This window comes from Bombus terrestris, chromosome 14 (assembly GCF_910591885.1).
Source record: "Bombus terrestris chromosome 14, iyBomTerr1.2, whole genome shotgun sequence".
NCBI lineage: Eukaryota > Metazoa > Arthropoda > Insecta > Hymenoptera > Apidae > Bombus > Bombus terrestris.
Window position 1 is genome coordinate 7,832,344 of NC_063282.1, and position 19,233 is coordinate 7,851,576.

At 35.0% G+C, this 19,233-nt stretch overlaps 1 protein-coding gene across 16 annotated transcripts in view; it reads right to left on the reverse strand.

The window, feature by feature from the left end:
• Nucleotides 1-19,233, reverse strand: part of LOC100651897 (kazrin) — a 138,657-nt gene that overhangs the window by 89,767 nt on the left and 29,657 nt on the right. The gene's annotated exons all lie outside the window — the stretch shown is intronic.

The following is a 19,233-nucleotide window of genomic DNA, read 5'->3' on the forward strand; positions in this document are numbered from 1 at the left end:
CATTTTAACAAATAAAAATGCATTGTATGCAAAAAAGATGCAGAATAATTTTCATAAAAAAGAAAGATGAGCTACATGTATCCTTTGCGAAAGTATTAACAAATATCTAAAAAATGACAAACATATATACGTAATACGTATTCACACAATTACAATTTAATAAAGAAAGCTAATAAGACCTATCTAATATCTTATTTTAATTTTATTTTGATTTTATTATCGCTTGAAGCCGTTGTGGCATGGAATTTATCAACTTGATGAATATTCTACTTGCGATATTTGTCCATTCTTTTAAAAGAGCGCTCTTTAAATCATTGTTTGATGAAATATGATGACTCCGTTTATTTTGTTTCGGATTGGTGCTCCCATATATTTTCAATAATGTTTATATCTGGAGACTGTGGAAGTGTTCTTAAGTGTTTCCGAACATTTTACAGGATCCACGGTCGCGTATTAATAGCATAATGCTTTCGATCGTTATCTTACATCAGCATGAAATTGTCTTTCAAACCATTTTTTTCTGCTCTTTGATACAGATTATTTTTAAAATATTTATGTACATTTTATTTCATGAAGCGATAGCTGTAGAATATATTTTATGCAATATATTATTACATCTATAATTTTACCACGTGCTAGATATTCATTAATATTTTCACAACAAAAACAGGTATCGCATAGATATCGCACTTTGCTTGAAAATTATTCTGGAGATTTGTTAGAATGTGTATATATCTTTCATCTGTTAAAACTTTGTTACTGAACGTTATTCCACAGTAATTTTGTTAAAGTACTGTACGAATATTTTTTATACTGATTGTATAGATGGACAAAAGACAATGTACAGTATAAGAAGTATAAAAATACACTATGATTTAAAAAATTGTCTTCATAATTAATGAAATTAATAAATAAACATGATACATGCCATATGTAAACTAGATGAATGCTACCAATATGGTAAAATATATCTGGTACAAAAGTTGCTAAAATTCATATAATGTCATTTTGAAACTTCATAACTTTAAGAACAATTTAACACCAAGTAGTCCTTCTGAATGCTTCATCTCGCATTAATCGGAATAAATGATTCAGAAATGATAAAGTTAACAAATTAAAAGGATAATAATATAGGAATGTCTGTTCTGACATTTATCGAGGAATTTTCGTGCATCTTTAACCAGTAATAGTGGGCCGACACGAGACAAAAGGCAATAAAGTTTATGAGAAACATTTAGTGGGACAGTAAATATCGGCATAGGAGAAGAGAACACGGTATCGATGGCTTTGTAAATTTAAGTGCTTTCGTATTTATGTACCTACAAATTATACAGAACACTGTGAAATGTTCGAAACCACCCATACATAAATCGATATGCTCGTTCTCCCGAGAGAAGCTGTAAATTCAAAATACATTATCGACTGATCTTACCACTAGAATCATAGTTAACCCATCTCATTATGCTAATAGAACATTAATTTCACTGAAATTCAGTTTTCTAGGATATTCGGAGGATGTATATTGCTTAAATAAAAAAAATTGCTACTAAAGGTCTTTTCCTAACCATACCTAATCATAAATCCTATTTTCCTAATCTTGCTCTCGTTTCAATAAACAAAAAGGGCTTTGAATATTTTGAGGGAAATCTTTGGTATAAGATCAAAACGAATACATTGATTATTTTCCGAAAAAAAAAACTGGGAGGACAGACGCGTCTGCTTATGGATTATAAGTAGTTTAGAACGTGACATCCAGAGAAAAACTAAATTTGAAAAGTAAATCCAAGGCTGAAAAAACTAGCTTACCGAAACCGAAACAGGAACTTCCAAGATTCTTTTCTCCAAAAAGGAGAAATCAGGAATCGATATGAGACACTAAAACGGTACTTCTGAATTTAGAAACTAAGTAACCTCAACCGAACACAGCGATGAATTTTCATTTATCAGCTGTAAAATAGAAGCTTTTAAGACTCTACTCCAAAAAGGAAAAGACCAGGAATCGATAAACCGATATACCGTACATAGGAATGTATATCCTAAAAAGCCATCGATATTTTAAAATGATATTTTAAAATTTCAGAATTATATTATTAATTATAATTTATTGACACTAAAACAGAAGCTTCCAAGATCCTGGCATGCCTCTTTTTCTCCAAAATGAAGGAAACTAGGAATCGATGCGTATCCTTAAAGGCTATCAGTACCGTGGAACGTGGCTGCCTCCCTCTCTGTTTCTCTTTAAACTAGGAGGAGACTACGATCTCCAGATGGGCTTGTTAAGCGTTGCCCACAGAAAACAAGCCCAGGACCCTTCGCCTCCCGTAGCAAATGGTACAAGGCTTCGAGGAGCAGCTGTCGTTTCACAGTAAAAACCAGGAGGCAGCCAAGACGAGAAAGTCCGTGTGCTCGCGAGCATCTGCATAGTCCCGAGATACAGCTTGTATCCGGAGGACGATATGCACGCGTCGTATTGCCATGATGGTAGGTATATGAAAGCAACTTTGCCACCTATGAATAACATCAAGGTGTACTACGAGGCCTGCCACGTTTCACGCACTTGCGAACCACCCACGCTCGATTTCCTCGTCACCATCAGAGATAACAGTCTGTAGTCTGTATGCATGGAACGTCTTAGAAATACTGGTTGGTTGCTCGTGAATCGTGCCTAAGTACGAGGAAATGTATTATGGAGAGTTTCCAAATCGGTGCTATATGTATGTACAGTAAGATGGAATGAAATATGGGGACAACATTTTGCTGCATTACTCGTGATACTTTGTTCTAACAGCGAACAAAGGTGATATTTTATATTGATGATATTTAACCTGCTAAAATCGAAATTTGATCAATAAATTTGACGAGCTGCAGCAATTAATATTTGAATATACTATAACAAAAATCTATTAGTAATATTAATACTACCGTTCAAATTTGTACTCAAATGTACAAAAATTATATGTTATACTGTTCATTTTTTACTACAGACATAATGTACTGATAAAAGTCCGATGTAACAAATCTGAATAGCAATATACGTAAACTTTGTACTGATATCTGTTAGGCCAACTATCATGTCATTGTACGTATACATTCGAGTTATTTCTTCGCGTAAGTTTCTTTTGTTTTAGTATCAGTTTAGAAACACTCTGCATATTAAGTGGAAGTTAAATAAATGGTTTCTCCTCCGCACGCGGTAATGTGCAATAATTCTAAATTGAAACCAAGCAACACATCAAACGGAAAAGAAATCCTCGTTGACGATCGAAAGAAAGTTTCGTGAAGAAAGTGCATACCTACGCATAATCTAAAAAGCAACATTTTCACCATGATTAAGACACTTTGGAAAGCGAAAGACAAGTAAACGAAAGTCTCCGCGGATCCTACACGTAAATGGAAATCGTTAGAGAAGTAAAAAAAAAAGAAATTTCTCTTTCCCGGTAATTGGCTATTTGTCCAGAAGATTGTCCCATATTGCGAACAAAACACCGAGAAATAAGAAACGTTCGATTCCTATTTCGTTAAATCCTCCTAGAACGGATTAAACGAAGAACCATGAGATTCAATTTGAAACGAGGGAAAAAAAGCGGTGCTGGTTTCCCGTGGGAAACAAACGGAAAAGTAAAAATATCCTAGCACGGTCGAAAGTAACTTCGCGTGTCGTTAATTCACATTGCGCTCATTTCGGGGATTAACTAGTTCGATAAATTCCAGGACGGAGCTATGGCAAATGGATTAATACCGATACGTTTCACATGGGGAATCTCGTGGAAATGGTTGTTCGTATAGAAGTGAGCCATTGAGGGGAGGGGAGAGGAGAGATTGGTTATTTATGAACTCGGAAACGCCTAAAATCTGAAAGGTCCAGGTGAACCTACGAGGCACCACCTGCTGCCTTCAGGGCCACCATGATCCCGATACGTAAGCCACGTGGGTCTCTCTTGTCCAAGATTCGTGAAAAACTGCCCTGAACCCTCGTTTCGGGCGTCGAACACCTGCACGTCGAAAATTACTTGGCAAATATCGCAACTGTCCTCGAAAGGGAACGTTTCGTTCCTTGTGAGGGATACCTTCTATAAGAATTTTATCTTTTATAAGGAAATATGCGATCAATCATTTTATGGTTCGGTACCTAAACGATTCTACCGTGGATTGTATGATCGCTGATTATATTGAATTAGCGGAAATGTCAAGTTCTTCAGAAAGTTTTCAGGATTTTTGTTGTTGATTGTTATAATTTTTTAGTCGACTTTAGTGCTATATAGATTTTTATATATTTAAGGTGTAATATCAACCGATATATAAAATATATATCGCATGTTATATATCATATATGTATAAGAAATTGATACATGCGATTTCTCCTTTCTACGCCTAAGTGATATCTAAAACATTTTTCTTCTGGGTATCTCTATTTAAAATTTAAATTTTCTGTAAAATTAACGTGTTATAGCGAACATTATGGAAATTATTTTCAATTAAAACGTTCAACTTCGAAGAAGTTGTAATGGCATTACCGATTCGGAATTTTTTCAATAAGGATTACAGTCTTTATAAGAGCATACTTTCTATAGAGAAGTATTTTATTTGCATTTTGTACTTTTCTCATATTCTGTGAAGATAATGCGTTCCGCAGGAAGAAGATAGGATAAAGGACATAAGGCAGAATCAAGTGGATCTGCGATTGTTCTCGATTTCTATAAGAATCGTAAATAATTACTCGAGAAAAAATAATAAAAAAAGAAAGATACAATAAAACGAAATAAAACTTTTTAATTGTGCAAAAGCTCAGATTGCCGAGACTGAACAGCTTCGAATGCTTCGACGGCTTAACGACAAATTTAATCGTTCGATAGTGAATTAATTTATCGCGAGACAGAAGCAAAATAAAGCCCTTGCAGCGAGCTAAGCTCGATCGTAATGAAGATATCGATCGTTCGGTGATCGTCTTTTCTCTCTTATCGTCAATTCGAATCCCTGCGCTTTAATTGTCTATGCGCGATTTATTCCTGCAATTACGAGCTTCTGTTCCTGCGAAAATATCGATGCAGTAAACACCTTTCAGATCATATCCTTGATTTCCACTCTGAGAAGACTATTGTTCTACTGTAATTTAAGTTACTAGATATTATAGAGATAACATTTTAGATATTGCATGATTGCAACGGTGTTATATCATACTACATCCTACACATTGTTTTGTTCAATTTTTCTCAGTTCTAGTCTATAAACCATATTTTAAGTTTTTAGAAACATAGCAACATACAGTGGTTATAAAAATTACTTTAGTTTTCTTTATTCAGGTTCTACATTTCGTTTGTATGGCATGAAATGTTTGTAGTCATACGAGATTTAATATATCTGAATAATTTCAATTAATTAGTACGTAAATGTTACGACAAATACTATAAAGCGATGTAACGATAGCTTTTTGAAACCACTGTAGATTGAGTTAACAATCAGAAAAATCTAAAAATTCGTTCAAATAATGCATTTTCAAATTTTGAAACGAGTTTATATCGAACATAAATCAATTACGTGAAAATGTCAAATGCTCCTCGAACTGTAAAGGGGCAGTAGTAACCGATTCGTTTCCAAAGGAAGAAATTCCAAGCTCATTTACAAAACCCCATCAATCGTGGAATAATTAAAACTACTCAACAGTCGATGCCAATTAGATCGTCCATCGATCACCGATTAATTCGAAGTGAAAGCAATAAACGTACGACATTTGTACAACAACAAAAGCATTTGAGTTCGTACGTTCGTCACGTTTATTACTTTTCTCGTCAGACGCAATATCCTCTGTTCTATCACTTTGCGTAACTCCAGCGAGACGCTGGCGAAAGCCTGACGTAACTCTTGAACAAAATGAAACGAAGGAAAAGCAGCCCCAGGAAGAAAGGAAAATGGAAGAGAAAGAGAGAAAACACCGGGGAATCCACCGGATATCGTATTTTCTCGCAATGCATTACACCAGACACCGACTCTCCTCTACTTTCTCTCCTTTCTCGCTGGTCCCTCTCTGTTTCACCAGGATAGCCGCCCTTTCGTTTGGTCCTATACCTTTGGAGTAGAAACGAGGTTAGGGGAGAATGACTAAGTGCGCCGAGGGTGGGTCATGCGAGGGGTGAGATCAGTGCTTTCCTGAAATTTCCCTAAGACTCGTTTAACCTCCTTCTAAGGCGGTCTCCGAACGACGAGTTTTCTGAATAAAAAAAGGAAAGACAGAAATTTGCCCCAGAAAGAAAGAGTGACGATTCTAGGGGTGTATCAGGTTTCTAGAATTTCTTTTGGGGGAAAAATAAAAACTTCGCTCGAGCATTCGGTGAAGAGGATTTTACGTCTTATTTTGGGAAACATGATATGCTAATTCTATACAGACACCATATCCTGAAATCTTTTCTGAATTTCGATACGTTTCAAGCAATCCAACGGAGATATCAGCTTTTATCAAAACGATCGCCCTGAATTTATCGTGCGTTAAAAGAGCGTTGACGATTGATTTGTGAATTACGAGCAGGCAGAATCGTTTTTCGCGATTTTTTTCGTCTCATTTCCAATCGTGCTGCAATCACCATCGAATTTCCGGCGGAGCCAGTTTACTTTTCCGACTTGATATTCGTTTCGTTCGTGTTTTCGAGTCACCCTATATTCGATGGCGAGGGTGGTTGGAAAATCGAGGGTGGAACAGGGTGACTAACTGCACGAGCATGAGGAGGGTGGCTAAGAGTACTTGCTGCGAATACCAAGTATCTCTAATACAGGGTGTCCCCACGAAATATTTGCGGCATACAGCTCCACTATTGGCCAAACCTTCCCCTTTTCGCTTATGTTTTTAATGAGCCTGTGTTTCGGCTTTCCTTACAACCTCGATGAAATGAACTGTCATATAAATTATACTTGACACAGTCGACATTTCTGGAAATTCGTCTTCAAATTTATAGAGCCTAATTTCTAGACATAACATTGCTTTATTGCAATGAGGGATAAACTGTGATCTCCTTTTTTCATTTAGTCGAGCCTCTGTAATAGCAAATGACTTGATAATTACTGAGTAGTCTGTATTTTTCATGTTATTTTAACATTACTTTCTCATCGGGCAACTCATTAATAATAGTCATTAGAATCTGTTTCTAATATCAGATTAATAAACTGTAATCAATCATAATTTCCGATCTTATGAACAGAGAAAAATCAGGTTATGGAAGATTAATATATATTAATTTTTGTATTAGTTAATGTTATTCAACTTTCGAATACTTTCCAATTGTAAGAAAATTACTTCTCACAAGGAAATAAAATTCTCTTATAAATAGTTAATCATAGAGACAGTAGTAACGTTGAAATGTTAAAAAGGCAACAATACATTTATTTCTTGTTTAAGAATCTAGATCCGACAATATGGTTGTCAGACACGATCCGTCAGGGACGTATGTATCAGAGGCGTTGAATGGAGCCATGCAACACTCAACACGTGACGAACACACGACCCTTACACCACCATTCTTTCCCTCTATCGATGATTCTCTACTCGTTCGTCCCTTTGCTTAGGAACTTATCAGTTTCCTCTCAAGTTCCGGGGATCTTTCTGTTATTCTATTAGCGTTATAAAGCTATGTTTGCGTTAACATGGACGATGCGATGCTTTAATAACGCTAATGAAAGTATGTGACACGTCATAAGCTGCGTGTCGAGACTATCTCTCAAAATTCCTTTTGTTAACATTTCGTTTTACACAGCTAATGAAAAACGGTGAAACATAATATCTTCATTCGAGAAACTATTGCTTTATTGAAAGATCGATCGATTTTCAATCGGAAGAATTGAAGCTGAAGGTCGAATCGACAATAATATTCTTTGTCAAGTCGCAATCTATTTTTGTTGAATCGAATAAATACAATTTATGTCACGATTATGGCATGATATTTAAATAGCCGAAGGTTTGATAATCGGAACGTTAAATATCATAATATTTGTAATATTATGTTTTTCAATTTAGTAAAAGATTCGATAATTTTCAATTTCCGAGTAAATTTAATATCAACGAAAGGAAGAGAAATTACCAATCAACACAACGAATAATTCATAATTCCACATTATGGAATACATTCGATTAACGTGTTAATGTGTTCCTCTCTCATTAAAAAGTAATAAAGGTATTTAGAGATGTTGGCTATCAATTAATATCCAGGAAGATTCATCATCTGCCACGCGTCATTTGCATTCGTTCTTTGTGAATAAACGCGTAATATAAACGAGCAAAATTGATTTATTAGATAGAACTGATGAACGAAATTCATTCTTCGCATTACTTTGCAGAAACTAGTCCACGTGTCGTTAACAATGAGACGCGAGGGACAATTTCGTGACTCACCCTATCCTCCCCCTTTTTCCCATAGAAATGTGACTTTCGAAAACACTGGCAGTGTCAAAGTTATTAGATGTACCAATACAAATGTATACACACGGTAACGAATTAAAATTTGAATTCATATTCCAAATCATACTATAGGTATACCGGCTCATTTTATTATTAATCCTCTACATGTATCATATGCATGTATTGTATATCGAAAATATTTCCAAGGATTCATTAATATCTTGCCTTACAATTTTCCTAATATATATAATTTATGTAAGTTGATTGTTTGATTTTTGATTAAATATTAATCATGCACTTTGACACCATATGCCGGCATTTAGCAGACAAGTTACATATTTTTAGGTTTATTTCCGTTTAATTTTATTTTACTTCCCTATTGTTTTATTATTTCATTTATTATTTATAAAGCATTTTTACACTACGTAGCCCTTTATTTTTCGCGTTACGATTATCCATAAAGAACTTTTTGCACAATAAACAAAAGAAATAATACATCGATGCGCTCAATATTTAATACATCTAGCCCTTTAATAATATCTCTTCCGATTTTTAGTTATGTACATATGTTTATGTTATTACACCAAGTATTTTTGCTCTTCGATTTTTTGTTCGTAATAGAACGTTGTCAATTGTTCGATACGTGACACGTCGCTTGCTTTCGAAACACCCTATAGACGAAGCTACCCCACCGCCAGATATTGATTTAGTATTACGAGAGAGAGAAAGAGAGTCCTCCAGTGTACAACAGAGCCATTCTGTCGGTTCCGTTTCTCCCATTCAACCGTGCGCGTTCTCTGCTTTTTCGAAAACGAATTCGACAGAACGTGAACCGATCACAATGCCACGTGTTTGTAGGCTTACTTCCGGGTAACCACTTTCCTCTACTCTACTCTCTTTATCTCTTTCACCTTCTCTATCCACCGTGCATACGATTTGTCTGCGTTTACTTTGTCCCCGGTTTTCACTTTACCTCCATCTTCGCTTAATATTCCTCTAGAATCTCTAATGGTAACGTTTCGAACGATTTCTGTTTAGTCTCCCTAAAAAGTTTCAAACCCTTAGAAATATTACCACGTCGTTGCATACACGAACAATTTTTAATGAAATATTTATTTTAACTCTCGATTGTTAAGGGAATGGATTTACTATTTTTTACCTTAGTGGAATTTTTATGAGAACTGTTACCATATCAAAAAGTGGATTTTTCAAATACCGAAATGTGTAATTAGACTTTTATAAAATTTTTGTAAATAATTGTAAGTAATTTTTGTAAAATCTGTGATTGCCATCTCTTTGGCGAAAATTGAAATAAATTTTGTTTACAAAAGTCCTCGAATAAAATTGTGGCGTCTATAATGCTAGGCTATATTGTAAAAATTGGGCAATTTTATTACCAATTTATTAGTTCATTGCTATTGTTTAAAAAATTTCATAGACAATATTTTGTTATTTATTTATCTAAAATTAAATTCTCTCTGTATTTTACAGCCACACACACAACTGGAGGCTCTCAATATACTGCAAATTTAATTCGATTCTAGTATAAAACCGTGAGCTTTGCCAAATGGAATAAATTTTAGTGCAATCTAGCAGAATCACAATAAAGTTTCAATAAGCATATCCCTCGATTACTAGATAAATTGCAAAAAATTGACTAGCACCACATCCTCGTCTACCATAGAACTACGATAACACTATAGTCTCTTGGAGGAAGAGATCCTCAATGCACCGTAAAATTTAATTCAATTTCTATTCGGCTACACAGCAGAATCAGGGTTATACGTGTAATCCAAAGGAAGAACGTGGCAATAACGATAAAAATAATCGACAATGTGCGGCCAACGCGAAGCTTGCTGGCAATGGTCACGTATCTGTTCGGTCACGAAAACGACAGCTCGCACCATATCGTGAACGGATTCCACCTTTTTCAAACGATGGACTTTTACCACGAAGCAACGAAAAGCAAACCAAGAAGAGAGTTCACGGCGGAAACCGTGGAAAAGATAACTTTCCCAATCATGCTGCAGATTCAATTTATCAAAGAACCATCAAGATCAATTTTTTATTCAATTACGCTTAAGATTTTAATGATATTCTCTGTTCTTTATAATGTAACGCATTTACTTTCTCAAATATCTGTCACATTAATAGGTAGAAAGAAAAATCAGAAAGTGAAGAGACCTTTTAATTTCCTAATTAACCAAATGAAAGAGCTAATTATACTGCCATTAATTAGAGCCTCCAAAAAACAGCTGTTGCTTGCTCGAAGATTTTCCGCATTTTTTTATTTAACCTACGTTCTTTATAATTTACTATTTGGCTCAAAACACTGCTTCCCTGTTTTCATTGTTACTTTAACACTAATTTACTGCTAAAAACATACAATTTGTGCCAAAGAAACCAAAATAAGGAGTATATGAAAATGTACGTAACGCAAGAAGGGGAAAAAACTTTTACAACATTGAAATTCCTAAAAATTCACCCTTTTAAAGAAAAATTATAAATTAATTATTTCAACAATTCCGTTAATCTCCGTTGTGAGGGTTGCGGAACAAAAGAAAACCGAATATTGAAAGAATAGTAGATATTTAAAAAAAAGACAAGAATCGATTTTATTTTCTCGTCTGCATACCTCGGACTAAATGCAGGGATGTTTGTCGTGAAAGAACAACGTTTCGTCTTTTTCTGAATCGGTCGTGGAATATCAGGATAATCCACGTAGCAGAAAGGCATGCGAAATTGGAAAGATTCTCTCCGTTTTTTCTCGGTTACATTCCGTGTGTGCAGGACACGGGGAATTTGAGGATTTTCAATCCTCTTCGGGATGCACGGTTTCACCTGACGAAGCGGAACGATTACCCTTACTCCAGAGAAAATGTATGTCGAGGGAAAGGAGAGGAGAGTCAAACTTATCCTTGTATCCGAATCAGTGGCAGAACAATTTTCTCTGCAACTAACTTTCTTCTGACATTTTTAATTCTTTTTTTTTTTTGTTCTTTTTTTAGGCTAAGTGTACCTGGTTAAAACATTGAATAAAAAAGTATTGTACGAAAGTGCAACAATTTTAATAATTTCTTTCCAACTGAATTTTTTCTTACTACCTTAAATAGAACGAATATTAAAATATTGTAAATCGCGTATTTAAATATATTATGCCGTCGGCTTTTTCACGAAACTTCATGAATTTGTTATCTATAGTTGAAAGACTATTTAAAATAATTATATATATTGTAATAATGCATATATTATAATAGTTGTATTAAAATAATATATTAAAAAAGATATAATAAAAAGCCCTTTAGCCACTAAATGACATCAAAGTCAAAAAATCAACAAAATTATCAATATTTTCGATGGTCACAAAGATAATTAATAATTGAATATTAAAAGCCCGGAATTATTCGTCTTCGTGAATTTTCATTGATATCTGTAAAAATTTGATCATTAAACGGTTACGCGATGTTACTTATTTTCTATCACGAAATCACTTAAAATTTTAATCGCGATATTGGACCAGGACACTGAAGTGGAACGTCGGAACGACGTTCTGTCACGGCGAGATGCTATTTCAGAAACCCAATTTGTATTCGAGGCCGTATTTTGCTGGTTTATCGCAAAAATATCTCGTTTTCTGTTTGGTTTTTTCAACGCGGAGAGCTTTACGACATGGATTTCCGCGCACGGACGCATTTTCATTTCAGCTAGTAATAGTGTCCGCGAATTTCATCATACCACTGTTTACTCAACACTGTTATTTCCCTGGGCGATCTTTGCCTCGTATCCGATGATTCTCATCGACTAGAAAAAAAATATAGATCTATGACTTCGTAAATGTAGTTTTTCATTTTTATTTTCTATCAGGAAAAGCAATTAAATTATTTTCAGATATATAGCTATATGTATAGTGTTTGACATTCGGTAAATCTGAATTTTTGAAATTTAAAATTCTCATGGCTGCAAAGCGCATTGTTTTGAGAACAAGGAGATTTAATATTTAGATGTGAAAGCTGGTATGAAATTAATCGCAGGCGTTGTTTTTGGACCATTTAGAGCTGCTAATAATTTTAAGAGCTCGTACCAATTTAATTTTCGTTGCCATTAAAAGCTTTCCGTAGTTAATTTAAGAGATGAGTATGAAAAAAATCTGAATTTATATGTGTCTAAAAAGATATTAACATTTCATAGTATTAATACTAATATAGAAAATTTTGGGATCCTGACATTATAAATATTGAATAAAATCAAATAAAATATGTATTTGTTTTCGTGCACATTTTATCAGGGAAAGTAATTGGACTGTTTGTTCAACACGAAAGAAGAGTTATATTCGAAATATCTGATTTTCGCAGTACGAACTATTCCAAGAAAAAAGACATAAAAAATTGAAGTTTATATATTTAGAAGCTATTTTAAAATTAGTATCAGTTACTGTCTTCGTTCAAAGCTAGTTAACAATTTTGAAAGCCCCTACTAATTCAATTCCCATAGCTACCATATAATAATTTCAAACAAATCCGAAGAAATCTAAATTTGTATCCAAAGGTTGTTAATATGTTAAACAAATCACAGTGACAGGATTTAAAACGTCATTAGACAATAAAATCCAGAAACAAGGTACAAACAAATATCCAGATTTATTTCTCCGCTTTTCTATCGTATTTCCCGAAATACAGAAAGTACATTTTCACAGAAGCGTCATATGGAACTAATTTAGATGTAAAGGAAGAGATGGTGTTGCACAGGCAAGTCAATTTCCTTGCTGCAACCTCACGCAAAGAAGAATGAGGAAGAAAAGGAAAAGGACGAAGAAAATAGGAGAAAGAGAAGAAAATACGTAACGGATTCGCATAAGGATGAAAATCCTCGTGAATTTACGAGCTCTGTGGAACAACGGAATTTACAGTCGTGAAGTGGAAGAAGACGAAACGATTCGAATAGCAATCGCGTTTATTCTTTGAGAAGAAAGAACAGGAACAGATGGGGAAAGGAAGGTAATCCTTGGATAATCCTAATCGACGGATTACCACCTCTCCGGTGCGAATCCTTCATTCAACTTTCCATAACGTTTTAATGACAGTCTGCTTCGATCGTTTATGTTTCTTTAAATATTTTCCAAAGTGCATTTAATTAATCGATTCTCCAGACGTTCCAAATTTTTATTCCCTTTCCCCTTTCTGCAAATTTCAATCTTACTATCTGAAGTTTAATTCTAATGTTTAAATGGTAATATTCTCTCGTGATTTGGTAATCGTAGGAAATTGAGAATTAAACTATCGATTCGGATGAAAGACGACGCAATTGGATTAAAATTCGAAGAAAACCTCGACTTCGTGCTTAGAATCCACGTATTTACATTGAACTCATTTATTCATAAATACATGAAATATATAGAATATGATTCTCAATAATGTAATATATATATTCTATATCGTGTATATAATAAATGTATATAATAAAATTATGTACAGAGTACATATTCGTACTTTATAAAACTTTGAATATAGTTCTTAATTATTATTATAAAATTCTCTAATGTAAGATTACGAGGGCCAGCTGATAAGTAATGCGCATATCTCGAGAATGAGAAGAGTTAAACATTTCTGCGTGAGAAGTCGTTTTATAGCTACATCCCTTCTTTATAAGCATACCAAGTTTTAATACATTTGGTTGACGCAATCGCGAACAGTGTCGTTTAAAGCGAGTTTGAATATGAATGCGACGTCAACGAGGTTCAAACAACAGTGATCGGGTTTTTAACCCTGGAAAACATTATGCCTATGGAAATTCATCGCCATTTACTGGTAATGTATGCCATGACATTAAGAAGCATTTGCGGAGACGTGAATGTCGGGTTTAGAATTCAACCGAGACGATAATGTTACAGCATGATAACACTCGGCCACGCACCGCATGCACGGCACATGATGTTGCAAGTTTGAAATTTGAAATTGTTTCGAGACCGCCTTAAATAGTCCAGATCTGACTCCATCCTATTTCTTGCCAGGATTGAGGAGAACCTTGAAGGCTATTCATTTCAAGTCAGACGATGAAGTGAAGACAACAATGAAATCCTCCATCGAAAGTAAATGGGGAGAATTCTTCATTTGCAGAATAAAAAAACTCGATACGCGTCGGCGAAACTGTATTTAACTTTCTGTTAACGGCGATTATATTAAAAAATACTTATATTAAATACGATATTCTTCACCTAATGAATTACACTTTTATTTTCTTTACGTTTCATTTCGATAATTGTTCTCGTTTTCAAAATACATGCAGGCAAACACTGTGCATATTTTATAAGACAAGAAAATCCAAAGAATTACGCTTTTATCTTCGTTCACTATCTTCGACTTCGCCTGTTTTATCTCTTCGGATTACTTGTCTCCCCAAATTATGCGATTCTACGTTTATCACGTGCCCAATGTACTTTCAGTATCAGATTAGATACTCGTCAGGGCGCATTTAAGGAACCCTCTTTTAATCGCTCACGGTGAGAAAACAGGCGAGGCTTCAACCAAGTGGAAATCCAATAAGAGATCCTGCGACAGCAATAGATGCTAGCAATATAGTTTCTTGCTAAGATATCTCATCCAAAAAAATTATAGCAACCACCTAAAATATTCAATATTCTTTCTTATGATTAAAGTATTATAAAAATTTAAGGAATGAATATTCAGTAAGTCTGTACGTAATTATCTTACGATTATTTAAAATTCCATTCATACCGAACTAATATCGAATTACGAAGACATAATATCAATCGATACGGTCAAAAAATTTTGTATGGATAGTATTTGGACAGTTATTATAAACACTTATCGAGTAGGAAATCCTGCTTGTGAGAAACTGATTTTGAAATCGCAAAAATTCACGAATCCCACGAGAATAAAAATGGAATCCAATTTCCAATATTCGTTATCAATGGCCTCATATCAGTCTTTTCAATAAATACGTGTATAAACATGAAACTCATACATAATTCTCTACACACCTACGCTCATCGATATCTACAAGAAACTAATTCAGAAATACCAAAACTTCGAAAGCAGAAAAAATTCTTGAAAATAAGGAAGACATTCTGCTTATGATTGACATCTATATCGTAAGGGAGACCATAGAGTCCACAATAAACATATACAGAGACATGAAACTTCTAATACACCCATCAATCGATATACGAGCAAATACATCAATGCATCGCGTTATAGGTTAAGTCAGCGAGCTTTATTATTCGAAACTAATCGCGTTCACGATTGCTCGTCACGAAGGTAATCGACGTCGCGTCGTCTAGTTGAACCAGTTCCGCCAGTATGTCGGTGGATCGAAGGAAAAGCTAAGTGTTTAGCCGGAGATAAAACGAATCCGCCGTGGTGATCGAACTGTAGTCCGGTTTCGATCGATAGCTTCTGAGAGTAAAATCGGAACGACGGATAACGGACGTTCGGCCTGATTTCACCGCAGACAGGGAATAACGGGTGTACTGTCGCTAATAAATCGTTTTCTCGTCTTCGACGCTTCTCACGTTGCCAACTACCCCTCCATGTACATACGAGCCGTTTATTTGTCAAATCGATCGAGTCCACAAAAGAAAAAGGAGGGAACATCGGCGATATTATTATACGATAAGCATCAATCAAATAACACTAAAATTTCAAAAAGTATAGTTGATCACTTTGGTCTGTGAACGACGCGTATAAAGGAAAATTCTCCAAGTCGGTTCCGCAATGTTTCAGCAAAAATGATGCGTCTCAATTTCATATATTTTACGCTCAGAGCATAGTGCATCGTAACATGGAATTTTTGCAAAATATAGGTGGCCAATATTAAGCTGACTGTATTTCAAAGTCCCGCCATTCTGGGACGATGCATCGTCTTTTGTTCCGCTGCAGCAATTGTTTTATGAACACATAACGAGATAATCATGAAGCGTTATACAGTCCAGAAGTAAATACGTTACGTTGCCGATATCATCTGGCCATCTAGATCGTTTGATCTGTCTGCACCGAATCTCTTGTTATGGGGTTTTTGCAAAGGTAAAATGTATGTCAATAAATCAAAAACAATTAGACAGCTAAAAGCAGCGATAACAAATATACTTCTCGAAACGTGTGAAAATGTAATGAAAAATACAATCGAGGGGTCTAAAAACTGTGGTCTCTTATTTTGTTTAAAAGTTATTGACAATGGAGATCATATTGTTCAAAACTTTCTAGCGTTTTTCTTATCTTATTTTAATCATTCTAAAAGATTTAACAATGTGCATCGCCAATGGTCACTTTGGTAATCTAGGTGTTAAACTAATATTACCCTGCCGTATTCTTTCGCTAAAAAATGCAAGAGGATCTCTTTCCTGTCGCGAGTATTTTCGTGTTCTACTGTCACGCGCGACCTGGAAATATTTTCGTACACGTGCCGTAGCTAAGACTGTTAGAATAATTTAAAGAGTCTTGCGTACACATATAACAGATTAAAAATCACGATGGTGTAAATTCAGAATAATACGTGGTCATTGGTAATGAATATTAAAAGCTGGATATCTTCTTATACCGACTACGAAAAGGAAAAAAAAAGTATCTCCACGTGTATATTTTCTGTTTTTTTACTTTTAGGTAAGATGTGACTTTTTAGAATTTCCCAATTGGTTTTTCATGAAATTGATAATGAGCGTTGAATGTAATTGGAAGTTGGATATCCCTCCTATTTTAGTTTTATCAAATTGATGGAATTACAGAATTGGTTTTTCATTGGTTGGTAGCGAGTATCGAATATTGAACGGGATACGTAGATATGTATGTAGATATGTATAACCAAGTGCTTGGAAATCTTTTATTTTTGGAATTCAAAATATTTGGGGGTTTTTAAAATATCATTCACCAAGTTAAACGGAAGAACTCCAAGTAATTGTATAATATTAAACAATTATAAATGGTGAAAATATTACAGGAGAATGTGTTGCTCAAAATATTTTACTGTTAATGAGACCTATTAACTGGTAATAAACAATAAGAGCGATTTTGCGTGACGTAATAAAGAGATGAAAAGACAGTAATAAAATAAAGGAGAAACGATAAAGAACAGATAAAGTGACAAAAAGCGGATAATAAAGGAAAAGAAATAAAATGAAGAAGAGTAAAAAGATAAAGAACAGAAAATGATAAAGAAGATAAAGAAGAAGAAGAGGTTGACAAGTTTTCAACTGTTCTTACGTACAAACTCTAGCCACCAGGACGTCTAGAAGCTCTAGCTGGTGCTTTCTAGGATGGCTAAACGGTTGCCCTTAGTGCCTGATAAAAATTACCACCTAAGCTGTCACGCGAAAGAAATAACCGCGATACCTTGGGAACGAACAACGAACAACAAACGTGTTCCATTTCTCGAGACCACTTTTCAGTAAACCACGTCTCCAAGCTCTGTATCAGAACATCGAGAAGATAATTGGTTTCACAGCTACAGCAACGCGTTCGTTGCAACCTACTCACATAATTCCAACACGTAGGTAGCACACGTTGTCATTATCGGTCCAATGGCGTCTCCTAGGGTAAGGTAAAGTTATTTAAATCGGAACACTATTTATTAGATATTCAAGTCAAGCTAAGCAACTTGTTCCTCGCCAATTCGCCAAATTTGGTTACAGGCAATTTTTAAGCTATCTAAATTTGGAAACAGATTATTTAATTCGTTATTGGTCATGTGATAAACAGCGAAATATATCGTGTACATTGGCAGCTCAATCGTTACGATTCTCTACGAGAATATAATAAAAAACGAAAGTTCAAATATTGTTAATATTCTCAATAGCGTGTCATGATGTAGACCTAATAGGTTATCTTCATTCTCGATTATGTACGTCATATCAAAATACTCATGTTTGATCATAAAATGACATTAAGATCAAACATTCAACAAAAATATATTTATCGTGTTGTTCCCCTACATATACGTAAAACAAGTTTGATTACTCATCTTATTCGATGCTGAAGCTTAGGCGACTCAAATAACCCTACGTTACTACGATGTATCCTACATGAGTACTATGTCACATCGTTGTTCATCGAGAAGAGCGAAAAAATGAGGGACGATGAGAAAAATCGAGAGGAAGAAAACGTTGGAAAAGAGGATGGAAAGGGCTCGAGTATCCTTTGGTATGCGTTTAACCTCCGAAAAAAAAGAAGAAATTCATCGTGAATCCACTTTTAGAGGAACGCGCGGCACTCCGCTCGAGGAAAAAGGGAGGAAAGGGACGTACAAAAGGCTTGAGTATTGTTTACTCTGACGTGGGGTGGTGCCGAAGAGAGGAACAGAGAAGGAGAGTCGCGGAGAATTCGACCGTACGATAAAGGGATGACAAGGAAGCCCTGCTCGAGTGCCACCGACTGACTTCTACCCCCATCTCGTTCCATTCCGCGAATGAAAGGCGTATAAACGAATGAAAATGAGAGAAGTTGATAGAATCGGTATTGGACTGTTTCTCGCGTTTCTTAGCCGTTTCACCCGTAGGCGACACGGTCAGAATCTAAGCGGAAGATCGATTGCTATTCGATCTATCGATGCAGTATCCTCTTTCGCTCTTTGTAAATTGGTAACGTAAAAGTGTTGGATCCAAACAGTTCAATCTATTTTTTATGGTAACTTTGTTTCCTGAACACGAAAAAATCTTCAATTGTCTTTCTTTGGGTTCATATAATTACGCAAACTCAAATAAATGTAGAACAATCTCGTAATTTTTCAAATTTGTTATTTAAGTTTCATTTTGACGATAAGTCATAAAAAGAACAGAGATATTTTCCGAGATATCAACGATATTTCAAAATATACTCCTAGCCACAACGAATAATAGAATACTATGA